The sequence below is a fragment of the Elephas maximus genome, chromosome 1 (assembly GCF_024166365.1).
Source record: "Elephas maximus indicus isolate mEleMax1 chromosome 1, mEleMax1 primary haplotype, whole genome shotgun sequence".
Taxonomy (NCBI): Eukaryota; Metazoa; Chordata; class Mammalia; order Proboscidea; family Elephantidae; genus Elephas; species Elephas maximus.
In genome coordinates this window covers 223168749-223181944 of record NC_064819.1, presented here as the reverse complement: position 1 = coordinate 223181944, position 13196 = coordinate 223168749, and the positions used below count along the sequence as shown (strand labels likewise).

Here is a 13196-nt window from a genome sequence, read left to right as displayed (position 1 = left end):
AAGAGGTCTTTTGCAGCAGATCTGCTCAATGCAATATGTGGTTTGGTTTTTTCACTGCTGCTCCCATGGGTGTTGATTGTGGATCCAAGCGAAATGAAATCCTTGACAACGTCAATATTTTCTCCGTTTATCATGATGTTGCTTATTGATCCATTTGTGAGGATTTTTGTTTTCTTTATTTTAAGGTGTAATCCATACTGAAAACTGCAGTCTGACCTTCATCAGTAAGTGCTTCAAGTCCTCTTCACTTTCAGCAAGCAAGGTTGTGTCATCTGTATATCATGGGTTGTTAATGAGTCTTCCTTCAATCCTGATATACATTCTTCTTCATATAGTTCAGGATCTTGCATTATTTGCTCAGCATACAGATTGAATAAGTATGGTGAAAGGATACAACCCTGACACACACCTTTCCTGATCTTAAACCATGCAGTATCCTCTTGTTCTGTTCAAACAACTCCCTCTTGCTGTATGTGCAGGTTCCACATAAGCACAATTAAGTGTTCTGGAATTCACATTCTTCACAATGTTATCCATAATTTATTATGATCCACACAGTCAAATGCCTTCAAATAGTCAATGAAACACAGGTAAACATCTTTCTGGTATTCTCTGCTTTCAGCCAAGATCCACCTGCCATTAGCAATGATATCCCTCATCCCATGTCCTTTTCTGAAATCTGGCTTGAATTTCTGGCAGTTCTCTATGTATTGCTGCAACCATTTCTTCAGCAAAACTGTGTGTGATATTAATGATATTCTTTGATAATTTCCACATTCTGTTGGATCATCTCTCTTTGGAATAGGCAAGTACATAGATCTCTTCTAGTCGGTTGGCCAGGTAGCTGTCTTCCAAGTTTCTTGGCATAGATGAGTGTTTCCAACATTGCATCTGTTTGTTGAAAAATCTCAATTGGTATTCCGTCAATTCTTGGAGTCTTGTTTTTCACCAATGCCTTCAGTGCAGCTTGGGCTTCTTCCTTCAGTATCAGTGGTTCTTGATCATATGCTACCTCCTAAAATGGTTGAACATCAACCAATTATTTTTGGTATGGTGATTCTGTGTATTTCTTCAATTTTCTTTTGATGCTTCCTGAGTCATTAAATATTTTTCAACTTGAGACTTTAATTTTTTCTTCAGATCTTTCAACTTGAGAAATGCCTAGCACTTTTTCCATTTTGGTTTCCTAACTCCATGTCTTTGCATCTTTCATTATAATACTTTGTCTTCTTCAGCCGCTCTTCGAAATCTTCTGTTCAGCTCTTTTACTTCATCATTTCTTCCCTTCCCTTTAGCTACTCGAAGTTCAAGAGCAAATTTGAAAGTCTCTTCTGACATCTATCTTGGTCTTTTCTTTCTCTCCTGTCTTTTTAATGACCTCTTGCTTTCTTCATGTATGATGACCTTGATGTCATTCTACAACTAGTTAGGTCTTCGATCATTAGTGTTCAACACATCAAATCTGTTCCTAAGATGGTTTCTAAATTCAGGTGGGATATACACAAGGTCATACTTTGGCTCTCGTGGACTTGTTTTAACTTTCTTCAGCTTCAGCATGAACTTTCATATGAGCAATTGATGGTCTGTTCCACAGTGGGCCCCTGGTTTGCTCTGGCTGATGATATAGAGTTTCTCCATCGTTTTTTCACAGATGTGGTCGATTTGATCCCTGTGTATTCCATCTGGTGAGGTCCATGTGTATAGTCGCCATTTATGTTGGCGAGAAAAGGTATTCACAATGAAGAAATCATTGGTCTTGTAAAATTCCATCATTCAATCTCTGGCGTTGTCTCTATCATCAAGGCCATATTTTCCAACTACTGTTCTTTGTTTGCAACTTTTTGCAATTCAGCTACCAGCAATTAACAATGCATTTTGATTGCATATTTGATCAATTGCAGACTGCAGATGTTGGTAAAAACCCTCAATTTCTTCATCTTTGGCCTTAGTGGTTGGTGAGTAAATTTGAATAATAGTCATTTTAACTAGTCTACCTTGTAGGCATATGTATATTATCCTCTCACTGACAGCCTTGTACTTCAGGATAGATCTTGAAATGTTCTTTTTGATGATGAATGCAACACCATTCCTCTTCAATTTGTTGTTCCCAACATAGCTGACCATATGATTGTCTGATTCAAAATAGCTAATAACCAGTCCATTTTAGCTCAATAGTACCCTAGGAAATGGATATTTATATGTTCAATTTATTTTTAATGACTTCCAATTTTCCTAGATTCATACTTCGTACATTCTACCTTCTGATTATTTATGGATATTTGCAGCTGTTTCTTCTCATTTTGAGTCATGACACATCAGCAAAGGAAGGTCCTGAAAGCTTGGCTCTATCCACGTCGTTAAGGTCGACTCTACTTTGAGAAGGCAATCGTCTCTCCAGTGCCTTCCAACCTGAGGGGCTCCTCTTCAGGCACTATATCTGACAATGTTCAGCTGCTTTCATCAGGTTTTCACTGGCTAACTCTTTTCAGAAGTAGGCAGCTGTGTCCTTCTGCATAGTTTGTTTTAGTCTGGAAGTTCCACTGAAACCTGTCCCCTGCCGATATTTGAAATACCAGTGGCATAGCTTCTACCATGACAGTAACACGCAAGCCACCACAGTACCACAAACTGACAGACAAGCAGTACTAATGTACAGATGTGAAAAAGTATGATTTAATACTTTCCTATTCATAGCATATCTATTAAAATATCATGATACTGGGAATACTCAGGTGAGACTAGAGATGAAAGCTCAACTGAAAAATTAATGACATACTTGTACTTTAATGGAAAATCTAGAGCCTTTATTAAGGATCAAAGCCTTGAATGTTGGTGTCAGAATGTGAAGCGTAGACCTCTGATACACAAAACTAACCGACAAAGACTTAGAGTTTGAGATGATGACTGTTTGATTATTTACATACAACTTGAGTGTCGTATACTCTGTGAATAAAAGAAAAGTTCTTTTTCTTCCAAATCATCCTAAAATAGATCGGTAGTTCCAAAATTTTTTATTTCTTTAGTTTGCCTCAAGTCATTTCAATAGAATAAATGTGCTGATAACACCCACATAAATGACAGTCAGTGAAAGTTGATGTCCCATAAATACTGTCACGATAAATAATCGAAGCTTTAGCGTGCATAGGTCTGAAACTCAAGTGTCACACTTAGGACAAAAAGAGGCTGAATAGCCAGGGAAGCCATGAGTAGGAATTCCATTTCATATCCATATACATATTTGTTTGCCTTTTAATTTGTTTTAGATTTGTGTGTGCAAGTAAAACACTCAGCGAGTAGAGGAATTAGATACTTTCCAACCAATAGTTTAGGGGTACTTGCCATATAAGCTTCTTAGGTCACCCAGGAGACTAAAGAAGCTAATGGGCAGTCCAAAGTGATCAGAATGTCTGCTCCAGTGAAACCTATCAAGGCCATGCCTACACCCGTGGGGACCCTATTTCCCATCCCCAAGCCATACTTCCTCTTCCTAGCCTCCTCAACAGCCTACCAGGCCCCCTCTCTCCTCTTGTCTCCTGCACTATTTACCATCTGTGCCTGTGGTCCCCGAAGCTGGCTGCTCACTGGGTCTTCTAGGGAGTTTCTGGTTACACAGAATCCTAAAAACCTCAGTCCAGATCTATTGAATCAGAATCTCTGGGTGTTTGCTTGGAAAATCTGCCTTTTAATAAGCTTCCCAAATGATTTTGAAAGAGGCTTTGAAGTGGTTCACAAGCTAACACTTCAGCAACATGCAATTTTCATCTTTCTCTCACTTTCTTGCCCTAGTTCAGTCCATGTCACCTGTATCCCCCTGTTGTAATACATTCCCAACAAGTGTGTAAATTCTGAAGGGAAGAAATCAGGACTTGTATTTCTTTGTATCTGTAACATTTGGCTACTTTCATTCATTCATTTGTCCATCCATTGGAAAAGATTGATTGAATGTCTACTACATCCCAGTTCCCAAACTAGGTGTAATGACATATCAGTGAGGTAAACAAACACACCCTCACTCAACAAATGACTGGTGAACATGATGACAATGAGTCTACTACACTGAATTCAACAAATAATAGCAATTACTTAAATAGCACCTATTTGTACAGTAGGCACTGTTCTGAGCATCGTTGCTACTCTCTCCAAGTTGCAGATGAAAAAACTGAGACCCAGAGAGGTTAAGCAACACAGTTAATAACTGGCAGGAATGAGATATGAACATCAGCAGGCTGGCTCCAGAGTCATTGCTCATAACCACTCTGCTATATTTGTTTAGTGTATATATTCTGCTAACCTTAAGGCAATGTTGATAATACCCTACCATTACCCCATATGAGCTCACGGGTTAGCAGGGTAGAGAGAGCTATAATATGAAATGATATGTGTTATAATACAGAGGTGGGCATAGGAACACATATTTTATTTGAAAAATGGGGAAGGCTTTATAATAAGAAACATTTAAGCCAAGCCTTGATAAAGAACAAGAAGGAGGAAGAAGAGAATGAAAAAAGTAGGAAGCAGAGAAAGGGGAAAGGAGGAGGAAGGGGAGATAATTATGATGTTAGAAAGATTACCATCAGGGAACAGAGGACAGTAATTGACATTGCATGGATTGCTAGGGATCAACAGTGACCAACAGTCCCACCTCCCATGCCCCAGTCAGAAATGGAGCAATTCTCTTCCTATAAAGGCACCTGGCTGGCCGGGAGGCAGACAGTGCCACAAAGAGCAGCCATCTCCACTGACAGCAGCTACAGCTGGAAGTCACAGGTGGTTGTAGCAGGTAGAGTGTAGGAAAGGTTGCTGCTTAAAGCATTGGTGGTCTTTGAGCCACCTTCACCCACCTGAATAACACATCAGCATCAATATTAAAAAAAAAAAAAAAAAAAGCTTAACATTTAAGAAGAGGTCGAAATGCTAAATAAATTGTTAAAATGTTTCTTAGTGAACCAAACAGAACATTGGGCATTGGATTAAAATAACTGTCAGCAGAGACATAGATATATAGGCACATATATGCCAGAAAAAGTTCTGATAATATTTTGCTTAGTTTAAAAATAAAGCTATCTAGAAAATACATATAAAAAATAACTAAGGGGCAAAGCCTTTTATCATGTATGTTTTTACCACAATAAATTAAAATTAAAAAAAAAGAAATAGCTAAGGAACCTCCAAGAGAATGTGAAGTATAGTCCTAGAGAACAGGAAAGGAGCTTGAGGCAGATGTGAGAGCCTTTTAGAGGTGAGAGCTGTTTCTGACAACTGTGGGACAGCACGGGGGATTAAGGGCCCTGGGAAGAGCTGGACAGCATAGTCCATTCATAAGTGGAATAAAGCGGAAAAAGCCTCAGAGAACGTTTGTTTCAACATTATACAGGGGACACCCTGGTGGTAATATAGCCATAAATCTCAACTGACCTCTTAAATGTTCAATGATGGAACCAGCAAAGACAGCATCCAGATCTTAAGGAGGGCAGTTTTTGACCTATAGTAGGTTCTCAATAAATATTTGTGGATGGATAAAGGGAAGAACGAAAGAGGCAGCAAATGAGGACCAACTGAGCAGAAGACTGTAGGTAGGTTCCTAAAAGGTCAGACTAAAAGGTAAGAAGGAAAGGGCTCAGACTTAATGGTCTGATAGAGACTGGAAGAACCCCAAAGGCCATGGCCTCCGAATGCACTGTTAAGTCAGAGTTAAAACCATTCCCAAAGCCCACTCCTCAGACAAAGATTAGACTGGACTATAAAACATAAAATAATACTGATGAAGAGTGTGTTTTTAGTTCAAGCAGATATATGAGATCAGATGGGTGGCTCCTGTCTGGAGCCAGGATGAGAAGGCAGGAAGGGACAGGAAGTAGTTGAATGGACACAAGAAACCCAGGGTGGAAAGGGGGAGTGTGCTGTCACATTATAGGGATTGCAACTGATGTCACATAAAATTATGTGTATAATTTTTTGTATGAGAAATTAATTTGAGCTGTAAACTTTACCTAAACCAAAATTTAAAAAAAAAAATTGATAAACTGAGCTTTAGGGAGATAAAAAGTCTGCTACTTGAAAGACATAGCTAAGAAATTAAAAAGGCAGGCCACAGAAGGGAAAACATGCTTACAATTCAAAAGAGTTATATCAAGAACATATAAAACCAAATACCCAGTGCCATGAAGTTGATTCCCTAGAGGACAGAGTAGAACTGCTCCCTAGGGTTTCCAAGGTCATAAATCATTATGGAAGCAGACTGCCACATCTTTCTCCTGTGGAGCAGTTGGTGGTTTCAAACCACTGGCCTTTTGGTTAGCAGCCAAGCACTTTAACCACTGCGCCACTAAGAGTTCTTTAAGGAACACTTAAAACTCAATACTAAGCTATCCTGAAACCAGAATAACTAGATGGTGCCCAGCTACCACTACCGACCATTCTGATCAGGGCCACAATAGATGTACCCTGATAGAATGGGAGAAAAACGTGCAATAGAACTCAAATTCTTAAAAACTCCAGACTTACTGAGCAGTTGAGACTGGAGGACTCTCTGAGACTATCACCCTAAGATATGCCTTAAACCTTGAACTGAAACTACTCCTGAGTTCATCTTTTAGCTAAAGATGAGATGATAATGGGGCAGAGAAGCTAGAGTACTGGAAACAGAACAATCAGAATGCAATTAAAGAGAAGAGCTGACATGTTGTGAAAAATGTAACTAATATCACTGAACAATTTGTGCAGTAATTTTTAAATGGGAACCTAATCTGCTATGTAAACCTTCATCAAAAACACAATAAAATATTGTTTTTTCCTTAATTAAAAAAAAAAAAAGTGCTTCTGCCAGGAAAAAAAAAATTAAAGTATTGTACCTATAAGTAAAAACAGAAATTAAAAGTCAAGAAAACATTTTACCTACATCTATAGCATGGCCTTATAGGTTTAGGGTTATAGGCTGCAAGCACTTTCCTTGTCATTTGAGAGTAAAGGAGAATGGCTAGTGAAAATTGAAATATATCACACACAGAATTTTGAAAGATTTTATAGTCATGATTCCACTAGCAACAGCTGGTTTTTACTTTGTTAGAACAAAATCAGAACTGAACTTTGAATCCGTTCATGCTGATGAGAAGAAAGAAAATTATCGACACCAAGATAAACAGAAGATATCTGGAAAAAATATATATATATTTTTTTTTTATCTGGTGCTAGTAAAATTCCGCTAAAAAGAAATCCACACCGTGGTGTTATACCTCTATTATGAGTATCTGGAATAATAAACAAAACCCAAATGACCTCAGCGATACAAATACAGGATATATCAATGTCAGCAACCACCACTAATGTTGATTGGGCACTTAGATGCCAGAGACTTTGCTAAATACTTTTTATGCCTTAGCTCATTTAGTCCTCATGACAATCCTGTCATTGCTGTTATTAGTTGCTGTTGAGTCAATTCCAGCTCATGGCAACCCCGAGCGTACAGAGTAGAACTGCTCCATAAAGCTTTCAAAGCAGATTGCCAGGCCTGACTTCGGAGGTTCTTCTGGGTTGGCTTGAACCACCAACCTTTCAGTTAGCAGCCCAGCACTTAACCATTTGCGTCATACCAGGAATCCTACAACAATCCTATGAGGTAGGTATTAATTATTATTATCCTTATTTTAAATATTAGAAATCTGACAATTTCCAAGATCATGAAATTTGATCCCAAATCACCTACTGGTCAAGCCAGGATGGTCCTCCTCAGTGAAGCCACAGCTTATAAATAAGATAAAGCATGAAATAGTAGAAGGAACTCAGGATAGAAAAAAATCACTACCAATAGCCCACACTCTAAGAGCTGCAAGTCGTCCTGGTGCCTTCAGACCCTAGGGGATGCCTGCTGGATGCTGAGCCCACTACAAATGGTCCAAACCAACAGAGTTAATAACGGAGGCAAAAATTCCTTCTTAAATGAGCATTTAGCCACCAACAGCTCCCAAGTCAAGAGAAAGCTAATCTATTACTTCATCTTAATTAATGCCAGTGTAAAATTAAAACCTACTTTGACCAGAGGCACTAAATTTACTAAATTTAGCTTATGCCCATTAGAAATTCTTTCATGAATAAGGCATATGTAAAACGGAGCTGACCCATAGAAGACAAAAGTCTTCCAACTACAACTTCTCAAGAACTTGTTCTAGTTGATGACACTGCTTTTACAGAATATGTTGAGTTGGAGGGATGTGGCTTGGAAACGACTTTTTAAAAAAATACAGAAATGCTGTATTCAAAATAATTGAGTGACTGTCTACAGAAGAGGAAGCATATCTGTTTCATGTTTATAAAGAGGCCAGAACTAGACAGAAGATACTGGGTAGAACGTTGAAGCTTTATTCAATAAAGAGCTTTATAAAAACCAGGGCTAGCCAACAGAACAGGCTTTGTTAGGTGGTGAGCTCCTGGTCACTGGCCACTCAAGCATAGGGGCCCTAATGTCTTTCTAGTCCAGACCCCATGATTCTTTGTCAAAAGAACCCAAGTAAACAAGGAGACGATGACAGCCTTTGATCACTCAGGAAAATCATTCACAAACCAAACCAAAATGATTGGTAGATTTGATTTCATAAAAAGGCTTCTCTACATACATGCCAAAATTAAAAAATAAGAAAAAAGCACTACCATAAAACAAAATTAAAAGGCCAACAATGAAATGTGAAATAAATTTTGCATCACTTAATAGAAATGGCCTGGTATTCTTATTACACAATGAAGTTTTATAAATCATCAACAATAACAAAAATAATAAAATAAAAACCACATTTTAAAAGATGTTCAAAGAACATTGATAGTCAACTACAAAGAACGAAATGCCCGTAGCTAAGAAAAAAATTTCAGTGTGTGCCATTTCCTTATAATGCAATAGTATGTGGACATTAAAAAGAATAAAGATAGTTCTTTGTTTACTGATATGGAACAATGGCCAAGATATCCTGTTAAGTGAAAGAAAGCAAGGGACAAAACAATATGATAGTGTGCTTCTGTTTTGGTGGGAAAAAATGCACATATACCAATGTGTGCGTGAGTGTGAGTGTGTGTCTGTGTGTGTGCTTGTTTGCTTATATGCTTCTTTGTCTGCATATGCATAATTACTTCAGGAAGCTTATTCAAGAAAATGGCACCAGTGGCTGCCTCCTGAGAGGGTTAATGATGGATTCCTGGCAGGTCGGTGTTGGAAGTACCTCTTCTTTTCACCGTATAATAGTTTGTTTCTTTAACATTTTGAGCCAAAATGTTATTCAAGGAATAAATAAAATCTGTGTTAATTTTTGAACTTCTTGGAAATCAAAAAATGGACACTGATACAATAAACTTTTTTGCTTTTGTCCATTAAATTAAAAAGAAAATGAAGGCTAATAACCCAGAGGCACCCAATGTCCAGGGAAATAGGCATTCTTGTTCTCTGCTAGTATTAATGTAATTTGAGATGATCTTTCTGGAAGACAAAGCTGGCAAGATGAATAAAAGGATGTAAAGTGTGCATGTTTTTTCACCTCAACCTCAATCACTCAAAAGTCATTCTAGGAAATTATCTTAAAGAAAAAAAACCAAGTGCATTTCTAAAAATAATCTGCGATGACATTAATTATAAATTTGAAAATAATATAAATGTCTTTTTTAGGTAAATAATGTACTTCCATACAATGGAGCCTGATGTAGCCAAAAAATCCTGGTGAAGAATACAATTTGACACAAGAAAGTGCAAACGATGGGGCTACAAAACTATGAGCAAATAAACCACCGTTTTATTTTGTTTTCAAGTATATATGCGTGTAAGAATTCAGAAAAGACACATAGCTAAGTTCTTTTAATTGTTTTAATGGTTATTATTTTTGAGTGAAGTGCCTGGGTGGTACAAACAGTTAATGCACTTGGCTGCTAATTCAAAGTTTAGAAGTTCAAGTCCACACAGAGGCGCCTCAGAAGAAAGGCCTGGCTATCTACTTTTGAAAAAATTAGCCACTGAAAATCTATGAAGCACAGTTCTACTCTGATACACAGCAGGTCGCCATGAGTCAGGATCAACAAATAGCAACTGGTATACCTTCAAGTGGTAGGAGAATGAGTGTTTTTTTCTCCTATGTGTTTTCTATATTTTCCAAGTTCTCTCGTTAAACAAATACAGCTTAATTGTTATAACGGGCTCAGGAGCCCGATGGCCGGGATTCAAATGACTATCCTGCTGCTTGTTACAGTGGGACTTTGGGAAAGTTATGTAACCTGTCTGTGCCTCAGTTTCTGCACCTCCCTTTTCTATCCGTAAAATGGGGATAATCATAGTTACTGCCTGGAAGGGTTTTTGTGGGTTTGATGAGTTAACAGAAACAATGCTTAGGTTACTACTTGTTGCTGTTGGGTCGATTCCGACTCACAGCGAGCCTATAGGACAGAGTAGAGATGCCCCATAGGGTTTCCAAGGAGCGGCTGGTGGATTTAAACCACTGACCATCACAGTTAGCAGCTGAGCTCTTAACCACTAGGACACCAGGGCTCCAGATTAGGACCTGGAATATAGTAAATGCTATGGGTTTTGTTGGGAATGTAAATATTATTGTGGTGGTGTTTTTAGAATTTGGGAAAAATATTTTAAAGGTTCAAGTTTATGATCTATTATACAATTTCAACTTTCACTTCATTACATGTTGCTAAGAAGCAAATGTAGCAGGCTTGGAGGACATGGAATTTAATATATTTAATCAGAAGATTCTTATAATGGAATGAAATACCATTAATTTGGTCTTGAAAATTAATAAAGCTCAAATATTTCTTTCTATTATTTATGTTCTTATGTAAAAACAAACAAACAAAAGCAAACCAATAAAAACCACTTCACCACGGAGCCAAGACTTCACCAATATTATCTCCGAGGGGATGGCCGTCTCATCTGGACACATGACTGTAGATTCGCAAGCCAGGTATGTTTTTCTAATAAACTGGTGGAAGAGAGGATGACAAAAAATGCTCAGGGGATGTTCTGTGGGTGATAAGTAGAAGCGCAAACCTTCTACCAACCTGTGGGAGCCTGGTGATGAGGACAATCTTCCTTAAGTGAGAAATCTGTTGCTAGGGCTCAGACAGAGAACTGATGAAGCAGGCTTGGCAGAAAGAATCACAGACCACGGAGACCGTAACAATGCATTAAGCTATGAAACCTAGTCCAGAACTACCAAAAGAAATCTGTGGATGGTAGATTGGTTCCACCAGAGAGCCTCCGTCCCCAAATAACACCCTCATGAAAGATAAGGATCCTCGTCGAATGAACAGACGACCAAAGAACATCATTTGTCTACTCATCCTTTGCTTTATAAACGTTGTATTTTAGCAGATTGTTTGAGAATTAAAGCTGATTTACGTGAAGTGTGCTTGACACACAAATGTGCCTAATATGTGATGACGATGATGATGACAATGAAGATAATTGGCAGTTACTGGGCACCTACTACGTATGGCCTGAGTGCTGGAGATGGCACATGTTCTTGTCTTAAGTAGCACCCTATTAAGGAGAGGGGACGGACATTTGATTCATTATACTACTTGACGGTGCCATATATTTGATCTAGGGTCAAGGTGCAGTATAGTGTGGTGGTTTGTAACATGGGTTCTTGAGTTAGACTGCAAGGGCGCAAATCCTGGCTCCACTACTTACTAACTGTATGATCTTGGACAAGTGATTTATCCTCTGAGTACCTCGGTTTCCTCAACTATAAAATGGGTGTATGAATAGTAGTACCGCATTGGTTTGTTGTATATGTAAAGCAGTTAGAATACAGCATGGCATAAATAAATGTTAGCCGTTATTGTTATCTGGGTTTTCACAGGTCCAGAAGAAGATGAGAACTCTGGGTTGAAGGAATAGGGAAAACAAAGGCAAAGAGACTTAAGAAGGGTGGTCATGGCGGGATTCTGAGAGGGACCAGAGCAGAAGGTATGTGGCAGGGCAGCCCTGGGAGATATGTTGGGAGAGCAGGCTGAACCTTTAGTTCTTCCCTTGTCCAAAAGGCAACCATCCCTTTCAATCTCATTACCATGGCTTGTCCTATCCTTCATGGGTGATGATTAGAGTAGTCACAGTCTGCAGCGTGGGATCTGACATCTCCCAGGGCTGCCCGACCACATACCCTCTGCTCCAATCCCTCTCAGAATTCGTCCCTGATCACTCACCTCAGCTCTCTCTGCCTTTGTTTCTCTTATTCTTTCAACCCAGAGTTGAAGCGCTAGCAAAAGGACCCTCTGCCCCAAAATGTGTCTCCTACTGGCCTCAATAACAACCCAAAACTCTTTTCATCATTGTAGTTCATCTTTTGGGTTAAAACACTATAGCCAAAAAATTCTCCTAAAATGCAGTAGGTCAACTGAAAAGACTAATACATTCCATTAACACCCCCAACATAGAAGCTTGGAGTCCCTGGGTTATGCAAACGGTTAACATGCTTAGCTGCTAACCCAAAGGTTGGAAGTTTGAGACCACCTAGAGGTGCCTCGGAAAAAATGCCTGGTGATCTACTTCCAAAAAATCAGCCATTGAGAACCCTACAGAGCACAGTTCTACACACACCATGACTCGAAGTCAACTCAACAACAACTGGACTACACTGGAACATAGAAACCCATCTTTTGGTTGGTTTGCCATATCGCTGTGACTTGTGTGTTGCTATGATGCTGGAAGCTATGCCAGGGGTATTTCAAATACCAGCAGTGTCACTCATGGTGGACAGGTTTCAACGGAGCTTCCAGACTAAGACAGACTAGGAAGAAAGGCTTGACGATCTGAAAATTAGTCAGTGAGCATCTTATGGAACAGCAGAATATTGTCCAACTTGCTTGCTTTGGACACGTCATCAGTAAGGATCAGTGGATGGAGGGAACATCATGTGTGGTGAAGTAGAGGGCCAGCGAAGCCATGGAAGACCCTCAATGAGATGGATTGGCACAATAGACACAATGATGGACTCAAACATGCCGGCAATTGTGAGAATGATGCAGGACTGGGTAACATTTCCTTCCTTTGTACATAAGGTCGCCATGAGTCAGAGTTGACTCAGTGGTAGCTATCTCTCTCTCTCTTTCTCTCTAGCATAAACCAAAAAACCAAACCCATTGCCATCGAGTTGATTCTGACTTATAACCGACCTCATAGGACAGAGTAGAACTGCCCCATAGGGTTCCCAAGGAGC

The 13196-nt window shown here is 39.1% G+C and overlaps 1 protein-coding gene across 4 annotated transcripts in view; it reads right to left on the bottom strand.

Moving 5' to 3' along the window:
- ESR1 (estrogen receptor 1) overlaps window positions 1–13196 on the bottom strand; it is a 529996-nt gene that overhangs the window by 462335 nt on the left and 54465 nt on the right. The window lies entirely within an intron of this gene.